Here is a 16,021-nt window from a genome sequence, read left to right as displayed (position 1 = left end):
CAAAATACATTTATATGGTATTTCTTCAAGAGTATGTAGAAAATCTTTTCATCAGTTAAAACAACATCACTGCAGTAGACCCAGCAAAGGCTAGGCTTTCAAGGTCAAGGATACTTTCATGGGCCATTTATTTATGTGTTTATTTTGGTACTGAGGGTTGAACCCAGAGGAGTTTAATCACCGAGCCACATCTGCAGCGGGGGCCCGCCCTTTTTAATATTTTTTTTTAATTGTAGATGGACACAATACCTTTATTTATATGTGGTGCTGAGGATTGAACCAGGGCCTCACACTTGCTAGGCAAGTGCTCTACCGCTTAGCCACATCCCCAGCACTCTTTTTTGAGACAGGATCTCCCTAAACTACTTAGGGCCCCACTAAGTTGATGAACCTGGTCTTGAACTTGTGATCCTCTTGCTTCAGCCTCCCCCTTTCTCCCCAGCATGAAACCAGCTCTTGATGTTGCCTTGCTGCAACTGATGATCATTCTTTTCCTTTGGGATCTACCGGCTCTGCTTAACAGCTGTGACTGCAGTCAAGTTACCTAGCTTTTCCAGGTCTTAGTTTCTCTACCTATAAAGTTGAGGTAATTAATACTTATTTATCTTATATGTAAAACATTCTGGTTCATGCCTATATTCATTATCTTCATTATATATGTTCATTATATATCATATTCATTATATATGTATATGTAATGAATATAATATTATATATTATATTCATTATATATGTTCATTATATATGTTCATTGTCTTGCAAGGCTAAAGCAGAAGGATCACACATTTGAGGCAGTCTTGGCAACTTAGTGAGACCTGATTCCAAAGAAAAAGGGCTGAGGGTATAGTTCAGTGGTAAAGTTATCCTTGGGTTTCATCGCAGTGCCCCCCCCCCCCCCAAAAAAAAAAAAGCACTCAAAATGTTGTTGAATATGTGACAGGCTCTTGATACATAGTAGCTAATATGCTATGCAAGGTGGTGCATGTGTGTAATCTCAGGGACTGGGGAGGCTGGGACAGAAAGATAGCTAATTGGAGGCCAGCCTCAGCAATTTAGCTAGATCCTGCTCAAAATAAAAAATAAAAAAGGTTGTGGGGGATATAGCTCAGGGATAGAGTGCCCCTGTGTTCAATCCCCAGGATTGCAAAAAACAAAACCACCTAATACTGTTATGGTTGACACTTACATTCTCATGTTTGTTCAGGGAAAAAATAATGCCCAACTCACCAGACAACTAGATTTATTTTTAATATTCAAAGGCAAGCATGGCACTAAACACAGAAGATTTTGATTTTCAAGTGCTGGGTCTCAGCCACGGTCACAGTGACATGTTCTTATTAGTGTTTGAAGTTAAATTATTAGACCAGCCATTTCGAGCTACTGCTTTGACTTACCCATCACCAGAAGCAACCAGATGCTCACTAGTAGAGGTAAAAGCCCGCCCTTTCCTTTAGCTGTAAGGGGCGGGGCCACATTACTAGAACCAAGAAGAGAACACCTCCTTGGCTTTAAACCTCAGCTTGTGATTGGCTGTCATTCGGCATTATGTTAATTTAGCATGACGTTTGAAAACTCCTCTAAACAAGTACGTTCCATTTAAAACGTTAAACTGTGTTGTTAAGTGAAAATATTTGGAAATATCGTATCGCAAAATGTGTTTTATTATTTATTTTACAGCGAAAGTAGAAGTGAGAGAAACTACCTCATCATCACTTAAAGTGATTAATCCTGGTAGACCCAGCAGGGCCTGGTGGGAGCGATTAAGACTATACTTTCAGGGATCATTTCTGTAGTATGTTATGAGAGAAGTTTCTCTGATTGTGTAGACTACTGATAAACCACGAGGAGAAGTTGAGTGGTCTCTTCTGAGCGTGAAGCTGGCTCTGGGTATTGCTTTATTGCAACTTCCTTTTGCCATTGATGATCGTTCTTAATCCTCTTTGGAGATTGGGAGGGAGAGACCACAGTCTGAGTGGTTTCTGTTATTTACACAGTTTTTGTGAAAGTAGAAGTTGCAGGGTTTGTGTTTGAGGGTTTTTATTGAGGTAAGGTGCTTTTTTTTTTTTTTTTCTTTCTTTTTAACTCTTTTTAGTTGTAGGTGGATACAGTAGTTTATTTTTATGTGATGCTGAGAATTGAAACTGATGCTTCATGCATGGTAAGCAAGGCACAACCCCCAGCCCCAAGGTGCTGGTTTTTTCTTAATTTCGTGTTTTGAGTTTGTATTAGCAACTTACAGTTCTGGGTTACATTTTTGCAGTTATGCCAGATTTGGAAGATGAGGGTTGTGTGCTACCCAAGTCATATCTATATCACTATTGTCTGTAAGAATAGTCATTCCTGTCAAAGACTTGTAAGAATTGGGGTAACAGGATGCTACCTAGCTGTAGTTTTGCTAACGTCAAATCTCATCTCCCAGAGGACTCCAAAATCATAGCAGCAATAAGGATTAATTGGGACTTAAAGGTTTAAGTCTAGGTCTTTTTGAGCTTTTTAGTCAGTTTCTTTGTATACCTCATGACAGCCTTTTGCTACATTTTTACAGACCCCGCGTTTTTACGGGTCTGTTCCTATTTGTCTTTATATCAACCACAACATATAGTGCTGACCTAGAATATTTGTTAGAAGAATGCGTTTTGTTTTCTGTTAGAAAATTTCTGAGGGACATTTCCAATTGTAAAGTTGTAGGGATAGTGAGCTGCTTTTCCCAATCTATTCTTTTTCCTCCCCTCCTTTTTCTTCCTTTATCTTTATTTCCAGTTGACAGGGTCTTGAGCTTAGTTGCTCAGGCTGTCCTCGAATTTGTGATCTTCCTGCTTAGCCTCCTAAGTAACTGGATTACAATCAGAATACCCACATACCCTTCTTCCTCACTCCCCCCCCACAAAAAAAAAAATTACTTGCACTTGTGGAGATAGGAATCAGTAACTGAAACCATTGTCCCTGGGATACAGGGAAAACTGTACCAATCAAATTTTTCAGAAATTAAGAAATGTCAAAACCAAAAAATAATATTAAATGTTTATGACTCCAACATCTAGAACTGACAATTATTATTAGCATTGTATTATATATCTTAGTCAATGAAACAAATAAAACCTTACAGGTGGGCTGAGGTTGTGGCTCAGTGGCAGAGCGCTTGCCTGGGATGTGTGAGGCACTGGGTTCGATCCTCAACACCATATAAAAATAAATAAAGGTATTGTGTCCAACTACAACTAAAAAAATAATTTTAAAAAAATCTTACAAGTAAAGTAGTATTTGAGTCCTATCCCCAGACCCCTTCTCAACCTGATTTGGCCAGTGGGAAGCCCAAGTATGAGATCAGAAAGAGGGAGATTGGTATTTATCTCTCAGGACCCTCTCAGGGGGAATCACTTTAGGCTAAGTCCCTTGACTAAAGAGCAAGCTTATTTGGAGTTAGCTCTGTCTCTAGGAATCTCTCCTTTTAGGTGCCACCAACCTTTCTCTATTCTGTACTATGGACTAAGAGCTCTGCAATTGCTGGTCCTTGGACATTTTACTATCTTTGTGGTTTCCCCAAACCTTTGTAATGATCTCTTATTAAACAATACCCAAATTGTTCTAACTCATATGTGCATCTGTTTCTTGCTTGTTCTCTGACTGATTCACCTGGGATGCTCCCAAAAGGCAGATTTCTAAGATTTGTTTTCTTTCTTTTCATTAATTCACTTAGTTATATATTTATTCAGCAGATTCTTGAATGATCCATGTACTAGGTGCCCTGTGTGCAGTAGTTAACAGTTCCTGCCTTTGGTAAAAGACAAATAATAAAGAAGAAAACCACCTAATCATAGTTAATTTTGATATGATAGAAGTTAAAGAGGACCAAGGCCAAACTTTAGATTCAAGGGCCAAGAAAAGTTTTTCTGAGGAAGTACACTTTACCCTGAAGTATGGGAGTTTGAGGCAGAGTGAACTGCAAGTGCAAAGATGGGAAAGGACTTGTTGTTTTCAGGAGCAGAAAGTAAACCAGTGGGCTTGGCCAAGCAAAGTGCCCTGGGGATGCATTGTAAGACAAGAGAGCCAGGTGGGATTCAGATCAGGGGTCACTCCATTTAAACTGAGCTAACTGGGCTGCACGAAATACCCACACAAGAGACACAAATACCTTTTTTTTGGGGTCGCTGTGACGGCTCCTCTGACCTTAAGGGTCCGCAGAAAGAGAGAGAGCAAGAGCATGCTGACCCCTTTTATTGAGGAGAAGCTATTCAAATGCAGCAAGGGGTCAGGTTTCAGGGGGCTGAGTCTATCTTCATGATGTCCACTGTCAGCAGGTTGACTGACACCTGGGTAGCCCACACCCAAGGGCACAGTAAGAGAAGGGGACACACACAAGGCACTTCCATGGAAGATTCTATCCTAAACAGGGCAAGGGGTTATATTACAAAGGAACAGGTGACCATAGCCTCACCCATGGGACTGTAGCAAGGTACACCCATGCACGAGACACTGAGTGCCTCAGCATCCAGCTGGGGAGTGTGACTCAGTCACGTGTAAGGTTGGTCTCCCACAGCAAAGGATTTGCATTTTATTTTAAGTGGAAATAGGAGTCATTAAAGGGCTTTAAGAAGAGAAGTGACATAATTTTATTTATTTAGAGACTGAGTCTAATTGCCCAGGCTGCCCTTGAACTTGTGAACCTCCTTCTTCAGCCTCCAGAGCCACTGGGATTACAGGTGTGTGCTACCACATCTGGCTTATTTTTCAAGATTGTTCTGGCTGCGAATAGAGATTGGAAAGGGACAAGATAGGAAAAAAGATATGGTAGTGGGTATAGAGATGGAAAGAAGTGACTAGATTTGAGATATATTTTGAGGGTAAAACCAACATGACTTGATAATGGATTAGATGGAGGAATAGGTGAGTAAAGAAAAGGAGAAAACTCTAGGCTGGCTTTGGCCCCTACAAGTGGAGGGTAAAGTATATTGAACCCATGGGTGCTTTATCATTGAGTCATTGACTGAGAGTAGACCAGTAAAGAAACAGGTTTCTAGAGAGAATATGAAAACATCTGATTCAAGTCACAGTCACACTTTGAAAAAACATGATCCAGAACTCACAAATGCATGCTTTAAACTCTGTAACTAGGGTCAAGAGTATAGCCCAGTTGTAGAATGCCTATCATGCATGAGGCCCTGGGTTCGATCTTCATCATGGAAAAAAAAAAAACTCAATTAAATGAAAACCAAGGAATTGGAGTAGTGGCTCAGCGGTAGAGCGTTTCCTCACACGTGTAAGATACTGGGTTTGAACCTCAGCATCACATAAAAATAAATAAACAAAATGCAGGTATTGTGTCCATCTACAACTACCAAAAGAAGAAGAAGAAGAAGAAGAAGAAGAAGAAGAAGAAGAAGAAGAAGAAGAAGAAGTCTGAAGAATTCTTGAGAAGACAAAACAGACCTCACAAGTGACCTCTTGAGTTATTTCTTATGAATTAAAATGGATCAGAAGAAGGCAACAAATATATAAGCAGGAACTTTCCGATGGAATAGATCTAATTAGGCAAAGTGTAACTGTAATCAATCAAAACTTTTCTTGGCTTTTCTGTGTCCATCCTATAAAAGTCTTCTGCTTGAGTTTTTTTTGTAGAGTTCCCAGCCCACATCTGGGTTGGAACTGCCCAATTCATGACCCATTGTATGTGCAAATAAGGATTTTGTTATGCCTCAGCTTATATTTTTTGAAAGTTCTCATGTAATTGTTTTCCTTTCTCTTCTAAATATGATTTTCTTTTATTGTGTGTGTGTGTGTGTGGGGGGGGGTAATGTATATTGAACCCATGGGTGCTTTATCATTGACTACATCTCTGGCCCTTTTTATTTATTTTAAAAAAATATTTTCAGTTGTAGTTGGACACAATTTCTTTATTTTTTTTAATGTGGGGCTGAGAATCAAACCCAGTGCCTCACATGTGCTAGGCAAGTGCTGTACCACTGAGCCACAACCCCAGCCCCCTTTTTATTTTTTATTTTTATTTTGAGACAAAGTCTTGTTAATTTGCTCAGGGCTTACTAAATTGCCCAAGCTGGCCTAGAACTTGCAATCCTCCCGTCTCAGGCCCCAGAGTCACTGGGATGACATGGATAGCTGCTGTGCTTGGCTCAAGTACAATTTACATTAAGTACTTTAATAGAATTCTTAGGTGGTGTTATGCAGAGGAGTTTCTGTTCTGTTTTGTTTTACTACCTCATTCTAGCCATGACACCATATTATGGAAAAAAAAAACAACACAACTTTGTTTTTTGTTTTATTTTGGTGGTGCTGAGGATCAAACCCACATGATAAGCAAGCACTACACTATTGAGCTCCATCCTCAACCCTTTTGTTAAATTTATTTTGAGACAGGTTCTCACTAAATTGGTGAGTCTGGTCTCTATTTTATTTTATTTTTTTTAATGAGGAAGTTTTTTTAATATTTATTTTTTAGGCGTAGGTGGACACATACCTTTATTTTTATGTGTTGCTGAGGATTGAACCCGGGTCCCACCCATGCTAGGGGCGCGCTCTACCACTGAGCCACAATCCCAGCCCATGGTCTCTATTTTATTATCCTCCTGTTTTAGCCTCCCAAATAGCTGGGATTATAGGCATGAGCAGCTGTACCTGGCTGAAAGTTGAGTTTTGAAAAATACAAGCATTTCATCTTTTCAATCTGTTGTGATCTTTTAAGTCAAATATGAAAACTTACCAATGATGAGGTTATATAGTCTATGTACTTAAACAAAATGTCCAAATGCATGATATAATCCTTTACCAGTTCCTTCCAAACCCTCCTCCTCCAGCTGATTCATTTACACTTTTATTGGGTGTATGTCTACAGTCATAATTTTTTAGGTCATGTGATTTTTGAAATAAGAAACATTTAGGAAATTTTGCAACTATAACAGGAAACAGCTGGCCCTATTGATAAGTAAAACTCAGCAAATATTTCAGATAGCCCGTACAGTGGTGCATTCCTGTAATCCTAGCTACTGGGAAGACTGAAGCAAGAGGATCACAAGTTTAAAGTCAGCCGTGGCAAATTGGTGAGAACTTGTATCAAAATAAATATATTAAAAAAGGCTGGAGTGTAGTGTAGGGGTAGAGCACCCTTGGGTTGAATCCCCAGTACCACACACACACACACACACACATACAATTTAAGATAGCTGAGTATGATAGCACACCCCTACAATCCCAGGGACTGGGGAGGCTGACTCAGGAAGATTGCAAGAGTTCGAGGTCAGCCTCAGCAATTTAGCAAGGCCCTTAGCAACTCAGCAAGACTCTGTCTCAAAATTTAAAACATAAAAATAAAAAGGACTGGGAATGTACCTCAGTGGTAAAGTGACTCTGGGTTCAATCTCCGATATCAAAAGAATAAAATATACAGAAATTAACAAGAATTGGAGAGATCATAGAAAATTTGGAACACTTGTGTGCCATTGATGGAAATGTAGAGTGGCACAATTGCTATGGAAACAGTAGGGTAATTCCTTAAGAAAACTGCAAAACATCTGGGCATGGTGACACTGGCCTGTAATCCCAGCTACTCAGGAGTCTAAGGCAGGAGGATCCCAAGTTCAAAACCCAACTGAGCAGCTTAGTGATTAAAGGATATAACCCCTAGATGTCTAGTTCTGAATTGAATCTTGTTTTTGTTTTTTGATCTTGGTTTTGATAAAGGACATTTTGAGATGGGTAAAATTTGAATGAGAGGTGAGGCAAGATTTATTTAAATAAATGGGTGGAGATCATCAAATTGAGGCAATTTACAAAGCAAGAAGTATATAATCTCATTTTGGTAATATGCATTGATCAATACATCTTTTCATAGAAAAATATCTCAGAAGAAGGGGCTGGGGATGTGGCTCAAGCAGTAACGCGCTCCCCTGGCATGCACGGGGCGCTGGTTCGATCCTCAGCACCACATAAAAATAAAATAAAGATGTTGTGTCCACCTAAAACTAAAAAATAAATATTAAAAAATTCTCTCTCTCTTTAAAAAATAAATATAATAAAAAATAAAAAGAAAAATATCTCAGAAGAATATGCAGTGAGATTGTTGTCAGCGCCACATAAAAAATAAATAAATAAATAAAATAAAGGTATTGTGTCCAACTACAACTAAATAATAATAATAATAATAATAATAATAATAATAATAATAAAAGAGGCTTCTTTGTTCACTAAAAAGTTACAGAGCTGGAAACATTTTTGCAGCTATCCTACTGTTACAGTGCTAGGCACATCCTGCAGCACCAGGAACATGGTAACTGTTAACATCAAAACCAAGTTTGACCTCTCATCTAATTGGGTTCTGATGCTCTCTACCTGAAGATAGTGTCAGATCCCACAGGTTGAAGGCTCATTCTCACAAGACTGCTCCCAATCTCAAGTGTCACGAGCCCAGGTTGTGACCTGTGCTTCCGACCCACTCATTATAACCTGGGATCCTATATCCCACACCATAGTGAGACCTTGGTTTAATTAATTTGCTACAGTGACTGACAGAACTCATAGAAACCCTTTACCCACATTGACCCATCATTGTAAAGGATATCACTAAGGATATAAACAGTAATGTGACGAGATGCATGGGGTGAGTTATGGGAGAAGGGCTATGGAGGAGTTCCCATGTCTTCTCCAGGTGCACCACCCTCTAGGGACCCCCACTTGTTTAGCCATCAGGTAACTCATTCAAACCCTGCCCCTTTGGGTCTTTAGGGAACCTTCATCACACAGCAAGACTGATTGTGTCATTAGCTATTGTCTTTTAACTCAGCCAGCAGTCCCTCTCTCCTCCCGGAGGTTGCCAGGAAGACTGAAAGTTCCAAACTTCTAATCACATAGTTAGATCTCCTAGCAACCAGGCCCCATCCTGAGGCCACCCAGGGTCCCACCAAGAGTCACCTTACTGGGCCAGACATGGAGCACGCCTGTAATCCTGGTGAATCAGGTAGGCTGAGGCAAGAGGATCGCAAGTTGGAGGCCAGCCTCAGCAACATAGTGAGACCTTGTTTATAAATAAATAAGTAAAATAATATATAAGTAATAGGGGTGAGCCCTGGTGCACCCCTGTAATCCCAGAGACTCAGGAGGCTGAGGCAGGAAGATGGCAAATTTAAGGCCAACTTTATGAAATCCTTTCTCAAAATAAAAATAAAAGGGGCTGGGGGTGTAGCACAGTGGTCGAGCACCCCTGGGTTCAATCCCCAGTATCACACAACAAAACAAACCAAAAGCAGTAATGGGGTGAATAATAAATATGTGAGTGAGAGAAAAACAAAACCTTTGAAAACAAATTGATGGTATTCAAGCAAAAAATTTGAGGGGATTTAATCTTCAGAATTTAAACATGTTGCTTTTCTTCTTCAGAACCTCCAACCCTACTTGAAGGATTTCATGACATCTTTTTAATTGTTGATATACGTGCTATTTCATAGTCAGGTTAGTTTAATTAATTGGAACCTCGAGTTAATGAGATGCCAGTGTAACTTGGATCCTCATTAGAGTTTGTCACTTCTCACTGAGAAGAATTGTTCCATATCACTGAACTCTGGCAATCTCTCTTCACATACGTGTGCCATTACTCATAGGAAACTTGAGAGAGATGGTGTGACCAAACAAATGGGAAAAAAATAAAAGCACAATATCTGATACTGTTAGTAAAAATCAGGGGCTGTGGGCGTATAGCTCATGCAGTGAGTCCTTGGGTTCAAATCCCAGCATTGCAAAAAAAAAAAAAAAGAAAGAAAGAAAATCTTCCAAATCAAAGGCAAACACGATCAGCCTTGGAGTGACATTTTTTTCCTCAATGTGCCCATCCAATTTCTTTAGTTTAATAAATACATGTGGAGGGCTGGGGTCATGGCTTAGCGGTACAGTGCTCGCCTCGCATGTGCAAGATTCTCACCACCACATAAAAATAAATAAGTGAAATAAAAGTATTGTGTCCAACTACAACTAAAAAATAAATATAAAAAAAATTATTAAAAAAATACATGTGGAATATTTAATGTTCTCAAGACATTTGGGGCCCTACTTTCAAGAAAAATGTATATTAGAGGGAAAGACAGAATAGTTAAGTGGTCGAAAGACTATTTTTAACTTGGCATCTTATATTCAGTTTCTATTATCATTTTGGTTTTTTTTAGAGGTGGAGTCTTGGTAAGTGGCCAGGATGGCCTCCTCATAAGCAGTTTTCCTGCCTCAGCCTCCTGAGTAGCAGAGTCTAGATGTGCCCATCACTGCACCCAATTCAATTACTTTTTCTTATAAAGTTACATTTTATATTCTTACATTTGTTAATCCATAAAATGATAGTAAAACTTGCTATGAATGAACTGATATTTATAAAATGAATTGTTCCTTCGATCAAATTCAGTAGACAGTATCTATATATTGGGCATTTCAGCCAGGCATGCTTGAGCATGCCTGCAATCCCAATGGTTTGAGAGGCTGAGAGAGGAGGATCACAAGTTTGAGATCAGCCTCAGCAATTTAGCAAGACTCTCAACAACTTAATGAAAGAAAGAAATTAAAGGAGTGGGGATGTAGCTCAGAGGTAAAATGCCCCTGGTTTTTCTCTACAAAACAACAAAAACAAAATGTGGGGAAGTCCATAAAAAGTAAGATAAATTTTTGAAGGGAAAGTGAGGAACGAGACCGGTAAGTGAGAAATGAAAGACGGAGACCAGGCAGAGATACACACGAGGGTTTCTTTGTCAGAGCTGACAGATAAAGGCCATCTCTCCATAGCAGAGAGAGACAAAACACGCTTGGTTTCCAGTACCTTTTTGGGACAGGCTCAGGAATCAGAGCCTGGTGGTTAGGGGTTGGGTTGGTATGAGGGAGAAGTGAGCCTTTCTCAGAAATGCCCTTTGAGGACTGGGGATATAGCTCAATTGGTAGAGCACTTGCCTCACATGCACAAGGCCCTGGGTTAAATCCCCAGCCACCCCTCTCAAAAAAAAAAAAAAAAAAAGAAGTCCTTGGGAGGGAAAGTGAGACTTTTTCCTTAAAATAGCAGCTGTCACTTAAGATGGCCATCCAGATGCTAAGCAAGGACCTCATCTAGTTCCTACTCTCAAGGGATTGGTACAGAATTTTAATTTAGAAGGGATTTTTTAATATACATACATGACTTGATTCTTGCAGAAGTTTTGTGAGGTAGGCCTGAAATGATATAGGCTCAGAGATTTACAAGGACGGTGTAGGTTGCCAGCTATGGTGGCGCATATCTCTAATCCCAGGAACTCTGCAGGTGAAGGCAGGAGGATCCCCAGTTCAAAGCCAGCCTCAGCAATTTAGCAAGGCCCTAAGCAATCTAGGGAGACTCTCTCGCAAAAAAAAAGAAAAAAGAAAAAAGAAAAAATGGTGCTTGGTTTGCTGGGGATGCAGCTCAGTGGTAAAGCGCCCCTAGAACTTCAGTTCTTAGTATTGGAGATAAAAAAAAAATTGCCCTAGGTTGAATATCAAGTAAATTGTGGAATATTCAAATTGAGATCTTCAGATGGCAGAGCTCATATGTACAATATGAGTATATAGTATCTGAACTTGGAGAGGCTGTAGATCTGAGTTATTTCCTGTATTTCCTTCCATTTTTAAGTTAGCAAAAGAAAAATTTCATTTTTCATTGTTGGTAGTGTTTTTGTACTTAATATTTTTGAGAACCAATAGTGTTTTGGCTACCTGTGTCTTGAAACTGCTTAGGCAACAAAGTACTATTGTTGAAACTTTCGTTGTCATGAAACCGAAGAAAGGAAAACCCAATAGAGCTGAGAGATCTTATATTTTTCTTTTTGTCTGCAATGCATACCACAAGTATATAAATTTGACTCTCCCTCAGGATACAGTTTGTAGTGGATATTGTAGTGACATGAAAAAACCTGTTGTTTTTGTTGTATGAAGATTTCATTGGGCCAGGTCCAGTGGTACACCTTAGCGAGATCCTGTCTCAAAATAAAAAATAAAATTGGCCAGGGATATAGCTCAGTGGTAGAGGGCCCTGTGTTCAATCCCCAGCAGCATAGAACAACAACAAAAATCATAATTGTCTTTATTTTCAATTCTACAATGGCCAACACTTTATTCCATGAAATAGAATAGGTGGTCCCTTAGGCCAAACAGAAGAGATTTGTTTGTGGTACTAGGGATTGAATCCTGAGTCTTGCACATGCTAGGGAAGCACTCCATCACTGAGCTGCATCCCCAGCCCCTTTTAAAAATTTTATTTTGTGACAGGATCTCACAGGGTCTCATTAAATTGGTGAACCTGGTCTCGAACCTGCAAATCCTCCTACCTAAACCTCCCACCTGCAAATCCTCCTATCTAAACCTCCTGAGTTGCTAGAAATCTAGTGTGTGCCATCAAGCCCAGCAAGAGATTGGTTTTATAGACAAGATAGGATAATGAAAGCAGAAATAAAAGAACTAGAAGCAGCTGAGAGCCTGTCCAAAACACAGGGCATTCGGACTCTTCTCACTTACCATCATTTGGGGCTTCTTGTCTCAATGCATCATTCCTGGACTATAGTGTCCTCATGACTAAATATTTCTTTGGAATTCTGACCTCTTTAGCCAGAGGTCATTTGGTGTTGAGCAGATGGTTAGATGTAAACATTTAAAAGTTCTTGAGAGGATGCAATGCACTGGCACCTGTTGAGAGCCACTGCTGAGTCAGAATGACGCCTGGCATATTGCTAGAGGTAATGGTTGAAAGGTGACACCAGCGAACCATTGAGATGATGATTTGAGTTAAGCTTTATATAATTGCTGTGATGCTGGATTGATTGAGTTGTATATGGACCCTGCTCCAGGAATAGGGTGGCTCTGGGAATCTGCCTCGGGCGCCCACTACTTTGGAGTTCCCGTGCAGTTCTCGAGGGGTTCAGAGAGATTGCGCGCGCACAGCCCGGTGGAAGGAGTGTGTTCCCGAGTAGTGTTTGTGCAGTGCCGCTGAAAGTTGGGGAATAAAGAGTTGCTGTTTGAACCAGAAGGCTTTGTGGTGGCTCGGATATTTGTGCCCAGCCAGACTGCGGCATTTGGTGGCCCGTGCGGGGAACGCCTGAAGCTTGGAGGTAAGTGAAATTGCTCGCCCCTGAGGAAGAACGAGGGAATGGGTGACCACTTCAAAAAACAATGTGTTCTTGTTTTGATTTATTTTGTTTTTATTTCAAGTTGCCTGTCCCTAGAACTTCCTCAGGCAAACTGGGGAAAAAGCTTGGCTCAAGGTTTGAAGTTGTTCGCCCCTGAGATAGAGATAGAAATAGACCACGAATATGCATTTCAAGAAAATAGGAAATTTGATACAATGCATTTTTCTTCTGTTTTGGTTTCATTCTGTTTCAGTTTTGTTTTGTGTTATCTTTATAGTAGAAATATGGGATCAGAAATTAGTAAAAAACAAACCGAAAGAATGTTACGTAAATTGTTAGAGATTCAGACTATGGTAGAAAACATGTTAGATCAAGCAAAAGAGAAGGTCTCTCGAGCTAGTCAGACAGAGGAAGAAAATTTAAAGGAAGAAAGCTTAAAGGAGAAACAGCTATCGGGGGGAAGCTACAACAGGAGTCTGCTACTAACACCGTTCTATCACCAGAGGGCGTAATTCAACCAACAGCTCCATCTATGGAGACAGCTGAGTGGCCCTCAACCCCTGTAGTTCATAGATGGGATCCTGAGACAGGACCTCAAAGATTAGCATGCCCTGTACTTGAGCAGGCAGGAGGGCAGCGAATTCCCCGTGCTCTAGATTTCAAAACAGTGAAGCAGTTAAAGGAGGCTGTAACAACCTATGGTCCCCAAGCACCCTTCACTGTAAGCATGGTCGAATCCATTACCAACTTGGACATGACGCCAGCAGATTGGGCTAGTATGTGTAAAGCTGTACTAAATGGAGGGCAATATTTGTTATGGAAGGTTGCCAATGAGGAATTTTACACGGAGACGGCTAGGCAAAACGCAGCAGCCGGTTATCCTCAGAGAAATCTAGATATGTTGTTAGGAAAAGGACCTTATGAGGGTCAGCTACAACAAATTACATATGATCCTGCCATATATTCACAAATTGCTGCAGATGCAGTTGTATGAAGACTTTACAAGGACATGGAGATTTACAAGGTCAATTATCTAAGGTAATACAAGGAGCTAATGAACCTTACGCTGAATTTGTAGATAGGCTTATTCAAACAGCTACCAGAGTTTTTGGGGATACAGAACAAGCAATGCCATTAATAAAACAACTGGCTTATGAGCAAGCAAATCGTTTCTGCAAGCAGGCCATTAGACCATGGAAACATGAAGATTTAAACACATATATTAAATTATGTAGAGACATTAATGAACAAGGGCAAGTCGTGGCAGCTGCAGTAAAACAGGCTTTAGATGCCAGAGACATTAATGAACAAGGGCAAATTGTGGCAGCTGCAGTAAAACAGGCTTTAGATGCCAGGCCAAGAACATGCTACAATTGTGAACAAACAGGACATTTTAAAAGGAATTGCCCCATTGGAGGAGGGTTTAACAAAACTAGGTATCAAAGGAGTAGAATACCAGGTATTTGCTGCTCCAGCTGGAAGTCATCAGCTCCTTGTCCTGGGTTGTAGTTCATGTCTAGTTAAGGCCTTGGGGGTTTTGGTCAACTGTGTGGCTCTTTAGGTTCCTGTATTCTACATGAACATCAGTGTTGGGAAAAGTATAAACGGCAGCCATACCCCAGAGAAAAAACCCCAACATGGTGCCTAAGGACCTCTTCTTCCTACCTTCTTCTTTTCTGCAGTGGCGCGAAAAGTTCCTGCCCGTGTGAACTCTCCCGCCGGCACCAATTTCAAATCTCGCTGACGGGGAACCTTAGCCCCAATGAGAACTAATTCCTGGGCTCCGGAGCTGATATCTGGAAGAACTTGCCAATAAACGGGTTGCCTGCCATTTATCTAAGCCCTACCATCTCCCCCTTAGTTCTATATAAGCACACAGCTTTTTGCAATAAAATTGGAATTCTCCCAGTGAAGTGTCTTTGCGTGGGGAATTCTTTCATTCTGGTGCCCTGTGTGAGGGTACGGGTGAGCTCTTTCCAACAAGTGCCCCGTCCCCCGCTCCACCGAGACACTCCGCCCTGGTCCGCTCTTTTCAGACGCCAGCTTCCTGCACTCACCACTGATCTGGCTTAGGTAAGCCTCCCCTGACCCCGGCTCGCCAACTCACTTCGGGCTAACGCTGGTTTTGTGACCGTGATCGTCGGCACACTCCAGACGCCCGGTAGGGGGGAGGAAATTCCCCCCCTAAGACCTTTACGGGCCGCAGTGGACCCTCTGGTGATCTGTTTCCCTTTGGGGTGTGAGGCTTCTGAGTTTACACGAGAGGCTCTGTGGTTTTTCCTCCTCCGCTGCCGCTGCCGGCTAGAGTTGCTGTTTCCTGCGGGGCTGCTGTGTCTGGCTGAAGCTGCCTTTCTGCTTGGGGAAAACTGAATTCCCGGCCTGGAACTGCGTTCTGCCGGAGCCGTAGTTCTGTTTTCATTACTGACTTCTTCCGCTGCGGTCGAAAACTTTCCTGACGTCAGGTTGCCCGTGGCTCCGACCCCATTGGGTCTCACAGATCACACTTCACTGGTGACGACCGGGTAGTGCCCTCTGTATTTCCTCACGACGGCTGGTCATTTTGGGGACGCCCACCTGACCCCCGTTTGCCCTGAGCTTCCTTGGAAGCCGCTCCAGCCCGGGTTTTTCTCTTTGTCTCTCTCGCTTACTCTTATTCTCTCTCTCTCTCTCTCTCTCTCTCTCTCTCTCTCTCTTCCATCTCTCCCAGTGACTATGGGCACCTCTTCATCTGTACCTGAAGCCTCACCTCTCAAATGTTTAATAAAAAATCTGGCCACACTCTCCCTCACACCAGACATCAAGCCCAAACTTCTAATCAAATTTTGTACCCAAGATTGGCCTACATATCCACTGGATAATGGCAATCATTGGCCTCCAGAAGGCTCCTTAGATCCAAACCTCCTCCAGGACCTTTT

General features: G+C 41.2%; 1 non-coding gene across 1 annotated transcript; it reads left to right on the top strand.

Moving 5' to 3' along the window:
• Nucleotides 1–1,762: 1,762 nt before the first annotated feature.
• LOC125613053 lies at nucleotides 1,763–1,977 on the top strand. Its single transcript, XR_007343545.1, has one exon. It is a non-coding gene; the product is annotated as a small nucleolar RNA U3 (small nucleolar RNA).
• Nucleotides 1,978–16,021: the final 14,044 nt, after the last annotated feature.

This window comes from Marmota marmota, unplaced genomic scaffold (assembly GCF_001458135.2).
Source record: "Marmota marmota marmota unplaced genomic scaffold, marMar, whole genome shotgun sequence".
NCBI lineage: Eukaryota > Metazoa > Chordata > Mammalia > Rodentia > Sciuridae > Marmota > Marmota marmota.
This window is presented reverse-complemented; position numbering and strand designations above follow the sequence as displayed.